Consider the following 6,000-nt stretch of genomic DNA (forward strand, 5'->3'; position numbering starts at 1 on the left):
AACTTGCGCTGCAGATATTGCGGGAGTGGAAAGTGCTATTGGTGTCCGGGTTCGTATTATCAGAAAATCAACAGACTGTAATAAAAGTTAGACAGCGTATTTTTGTGCAGACATGCACCCTTTTAAGGGGAAAAACGGCTACTGACATTAACAAATTAAAAATAGGGTAAATTACAATGTTAGTGGCGTTTGTTGCAGGCTTCTAGTGCAAGTCCTTTACGAGATATCCTAGTTTGGAAAGATCCCACACCGGTACTTGTACAATACCTGTGGTAGCACACACTAAAGAACAACACAAGTACGTGCATATTTATGTGGATTCTGACCAGTAATTAGACAATAGCGCATGTTTCGGCAGTTTACCTGGCCGTGATTGGTAAATGCGGCTTCATCACTAAACAAGATTCATGATACATCTGGAGTATCTTGTCTTAATGTCCGTGTACACAAGTTAACACGGTTGTCATAATCATTTTCATGCAGCTCTTGGTGGAGAGAGGAATGACTGGGATGGAACTTATGTCGATTGAGAATGCATAGGGTACTTGCCTGACCCATGCCACTTCCTCGTGCGATTGTGCGGGAGCTAACGTGCAAACCAACTCCAACAGCAGCGAGAACATTGAATTCCTCTTCTTCTGTCGTCACTTGTTTCCTTCTATACGAAGCCTATTGTGAACTTAGCGTCACAACAATCGCAGCTGGAAGAAAGGGAAGTTTCTATAGGTAACTATATATAATACACTGATTATTTTAACAGATTAGCATTCATTATGGAAATGATTAGAGATGTATCAGTTGAGTAATAAAAATATGTAAGTTGCGGATACAATAAACGTCTAATGGGGAAGACATCGTTTTTTGGAAGGAACGAATAATTTGAACTTCAATTACTACACTCCTGGAAATTGAAATAAGAACACCGTGAATTCATTGTCCCAGGAAGGGGAAACTTTATTGACACATTCCTGGGGTCAGATACATCACATGATCACACTGACAGAACTACAGGCACATAGACACAGGCAACAGAGCATGCACAATGTCGGCACTAGTACAGTGTATATCCACCTTTCGCAGCAATGCAGGCTGCTATTCTCCCATGGAGACGATCGTAGAGATGCTGGATGTAGTCCTGTGGAACGGCTTGCCATGCCATTTCCACCTGGCGCCTCAGTTGGACCAGCGTTCGTGCTGGACGTGCAGACCGCGTGAGACGACGCTTCATCCAGTCCCAAACATGCTCAATGGGGGACAGATCCGGAGATCTTGCTGGCCAGGGTAGTTGACTTACACCTTCTAGAGCACGTTGGGTGGCACGGGATACATGCGGACGTGCATTGTCCTGTTGGAACAGCAAGTTCCCTTGCCGGTCTAGGAATGGTAGAACGATGGGTTCGATGACGGTTTGGATGTACCGTGCACTATTCAGTGTCCCCTCGACGATCACCAGTGGTGTACGGCCAGTGGAGGAGATCGCTCCCCACACCATGATGCCGGGTGTTGGCCCTGTGTGCCTCGGTCGTATGCAGTCCTGATTGTGGCGCTCACCTGCACGGCGCCAAACACGCCTACGACCATCATTGGCACCAAGGCAGAAGCGACTCTCATCGCTGAAGACGACACGTCTCCATTCGTCCCTCCATTCACGCCTGTCGCGACACCACTGGAGGCGGGCTGCACGATGTTGGGGCGTGAGCGAAAGACGGCCTAACGGTGTGCGGGACCGTAGCCCAGCTTCATGGAGACGGTTGCGAATGGTCCTCGCCGATACCCCAGGAGCAACAGTGTCCCTAATTTGCTGGGAAGTGGCGGTGCGGTCCCCTACGGCACTGCGTAGGATCCTACGGTCTTGGCGTGCATCCGTGCGTCGCTGCGGTCCGGTCCCAGGTCGACGAGCACGTGCACCTTCCGCCGACCACTGGCGACAACATCGATGTACTGTTGTACTGTTGTTGAGCAATTCGGCGGTACGTCCACCCGGCCTCCCGCATGCCCACTATACGCCCTCGCTCAAAGTCCGTCAACTGCACATACGGTTCACGTCCACGCTGTCGCGGCATGCTACCAGTGTTAAAGACTGCGATGGAGCTCCGTATGCCACGGCAAACTGGCTGACACTGACGGCGGCGGTGCACAAATGCTGCGCAGCTAGCGCCATTCGACGGCCAACACCGCGGTTCCTGGTGTGTCCGCTGTGCCGTGCGTGTGATCATTGCTTGTACAGCCCTCTCGCAGTGTCCGGAGCAAGTATGGTGGGTCTGACACACCGGTGTCAATGTGTTCTTTTTTCCATTTCCAGGAGTGTATTTGGCAGAAGCTTTAAATCCACTATTAAATCGGAACTGACTGCAAAAATTTTGAGTTTTGGTGATGAAATAAAATGAAACCATTAAAATGAGTGTGTAATAAAGATAACTACAGTAATAAGAAATAATAAATTTTTATAACAACGGTAAGTAAGTATGGAAGGCGACTTCGTCTTATCGGCATAATTTTGGGAAAGTATGATTCACCTGTACGGGAGTTCGCGAACAGAACACTGGTGGGACCCATTCTTGAATACTGGCCGGGTGCTTGGGATCCTCAGCCTCATCGTATGAAGGAAGACATCGAAGCAATTCAGAGGCGGGCAGCTAGATTTGTTACCGGTAGCTTCGATCAGCATGCTAGTATTACGGAGGTGCTTCGTAAAATCAAATGAGAATCGCTGGAAGGAAGACGTCGCTCTTTTCGCGTAACGCTGTTGAGAAAATTTAGGGAATCGGCATTTGAAGCTGAAAGCAGGACGAATGTACTGCCGGCAATTTACATTTAGCATAAGAACCACGAAGATACTGTAAGAGAAGTCACGACTCGTACAGAGGCATACAGACAATCTAATATTGCAGTGCCTGTGTCGTTCGGATTTGCGATGAAATGTTTCTTCGGATATACGTGCACTTCCGAAGGAACAGCCACTTCGGGGATTACAGCTGTTATTAAACACATGAAATGTATTCACATTTACGAATACGGGCAACCATCACATTCATAATGGCTCTACAGTATCGTATATATTCGCCAACACCGGGGAATAGACTTTCAATTAAACTGTATTCCCTTTACGGGAATATGAGTAATGAATGTACAAGTGCAGGTTGTAGACGCATGGTTGACGATGGTTTGGCCGTGGAGCATGCTCGCATAGCCTATTTGTAAGGTTGTAAGGTGACCGTTCGCGATAACCGGGAAATCCGGGTTCGTGTACAGGTCCAGTAAAGACTTTCATTGTCGTCATTCCATTATACAACTGATAGTAATGCATATTCGCAACTCCGAATACATTTCATGTATATAGACAATTGTTTTCCCCTTCACTCTATTTGCGAGCGGAACAGGAAAGAAAATGACTAAATGATTCAAATGGCTCTGAGCACTATGGGACTTAACAGCCATGGTCATCAGTCCCCTAGAACTTAGAACTACTTAAACCTAACTAACCTAAGGACAGCACACAACACCCAGCCATCACGAGGCAGAGAAAATCTCTGACCCCGCCGGGAATCGAACCCGGGAAAGAAAATGACTAATAGCGGTACAAGACACCCTCCGTCATGCTCCGGAGGGCTTGAGGAGTATGTATGTGGATCTAGAATAAGACAACAGTACCAGAAGTTAAGACATATTGTATGAAGTATGCTACATATGACACCACCAGCACAAAATAACTGTTAACGTTACACTACGCAAAATAATAACAATAATAGTAATAATAATAATAAAACTGAAGGTAGCACACAAGATCTGAAATATATATGCGTAGAAGGAAAGTAAATGAATTGTATCTCGCATTGGGATAAATTTTCTCGTTTCTCTTTCCAAGCTCAGAAACTAAGAAGAGTGGTGTTATCACAAGATGAACATAAGGGGGCGATAGCGATCGTGTTCAGAACTACTGCACAGGACAACTGATCGGTGGAGGTTTAGACGTCGAATTTGGCGACTAGTAGAGCTGGTGCAGTCTTTATATTACTTTGGCTCTCTGCTCGTTGCGCTGTCAGAGCCAAGTCAGACATTTATCGACCGAGACACCCAGCTACTTGGCCGTGCTTTCGCCGTGCAAGGCGCCAGCCAGAATGTCCATGTGACGCCAAGTCCACGGGAACCTGACATTTCGTCGAGACGTTTGCTTGGACCACCTCTTCATTTGGAGGCTGAAAGCCTGCCGTGCCTATTGAAACTAAATCTGAGCACTCGGGCGTATATTATGAAACGGGTGTCTGCTCTGAAATACTGGTTGGTTATAATTAAGTTGACGGTGTTCCGAGTGTTGCAGTGCGGGTTGTGTACATCGCACGGCGCTGAAACATCGTAGGTGTGTTCCGTAATCGATGCACTTGCGCAGTATGCTGAAAAATAAAATAGTTCTACTTTCCGCCAGTAAGAGAAAATATGGCGCTGTAAGAAGTCAAAATGTGGTACGGTTGCAGGAAATGGGGAGGCACCACCAAACACATGATAATGATGCTTTTGGCACGTTTATTAGAATATGGTCGCAAGTTAGAGCATGTGTCCAATATCGTCTTCAGACCCAGTGACTGCATTCGTAACAAGGTATGGCCGACAGTTGCTCGCAGCATATCCGATGTAACCAGAGCGACATGTCGTTGTGTGCTATTCTTCACATCAGGAAGAGCCCCATACATGCCTGATAGACATGATCTTTTAGTCACATCAAATGAATTCAAAAATGCGAATAAGGACTACCACAGCTCTAAGTCCACACATCTTGAATGAGATCATTGCCGACGGTTTCTCGAAGCACGTCTTTCACCTGGCTACCTACATTTGGTGTCGCTCCATATTGCTTGAAAATAGTGGAGTGCAAGCAAAGCTGGAATCATGTGGCGCGCATGCAGGTTCTTATAATGTGCACACCTCACTTTAGACCTAACAGGCCCATGATGTGCCATCTCCTCGAAGAAAAACGGACCGAGAATGTAAGAGCTTGTGAAACCACACCACACTGACACACAAGCTGAGTGCAGTGGATGTTCCTGCACAACATGCGGTGGTGTAGAACTTGACTTGCGACAGTTCTGCGCATTTACGGAACTGTGCGGAGTAAAATGTGCCTCGTCAGGTCAAGGAATATTCGCTGTCCAGATGTCATTTATATCTCACTCGTGCCAAAAAACAAAAAACGAGGGGCAAAATCTTGGCTTTGTAGCCTATCTTGGTGTTTGATTTGGTGCACATTCTAAATCTCGTAGGGATATCAGTGTAAAATGCGCTGCAAAATCTTTTGAATTGTTGACCAGGGGACAGACAATTCCTGTGACACAGGACGAGCTCTGTCTCCAGAATTAGAGCCATGTGCCGCACGGTTGACTATTGCTACAGCAAGTTCCTCAGCAACTGCCATGGGGAATGGACCGCCATCCACCCCCTGCTGCACCATCTAGTTTACATGTTTCTTCAGATTTCTTGGTCATATTCTTCAGCCCATTTTTTTGACGAGATGCCTCTTCGCAGCTGTTGTTGTCAGCAATATTCCCGCGATGCAGCGTTGCTTCAAAAATGGTTCAAATGGCTCTGAGCACTATGGGACTTAACATCTGAGGTCACCAGTCCCCTAGAACTTAGAACTACTTAAACCTAACTAACCTAAGGACATGACACACATCCATGCCCGTGGCAGGATTCGAACCTGCGACCGTAGCGGTCGCGCGGTTCCAGACTGAAGCGCCTAGAACCGCTCGGCCACACTGGCCGGCGCAGCGTTGCTATTGCTGCCGTTCTGGAAAAACAACTTTTTCAGCAGTGCACGGTCTTTCTTCTCAATAACCGTTGCGTTTCGTACGGAAAACGTTAACCTGATTAATTCTTTGCTCCAACAGTCACTTCACGAAAGAAGTCAACATGCGTCGCCAAGCGACAAACAGCATACTGACGTCGAAACACGAAAAACTTCACGTTCTGATTCTTTACAGCGCCATATTTTCACCTGGTGGCAGA

Source organism: Schistocerca serialis, chromosome 6, assembly GCF_023864345.2.
Source record: "Schistocerca serialis cubense isolate TAMUIC-IGC-003099 chromosome 6, iqSchSeri2.2, whole genome shotgun sequence".
NCBI lineage: Eukaryota > Metazoa > Arthropoda > Insecta > Orthoptera > Acrididae > Schistocerca > Schistocerca serialis.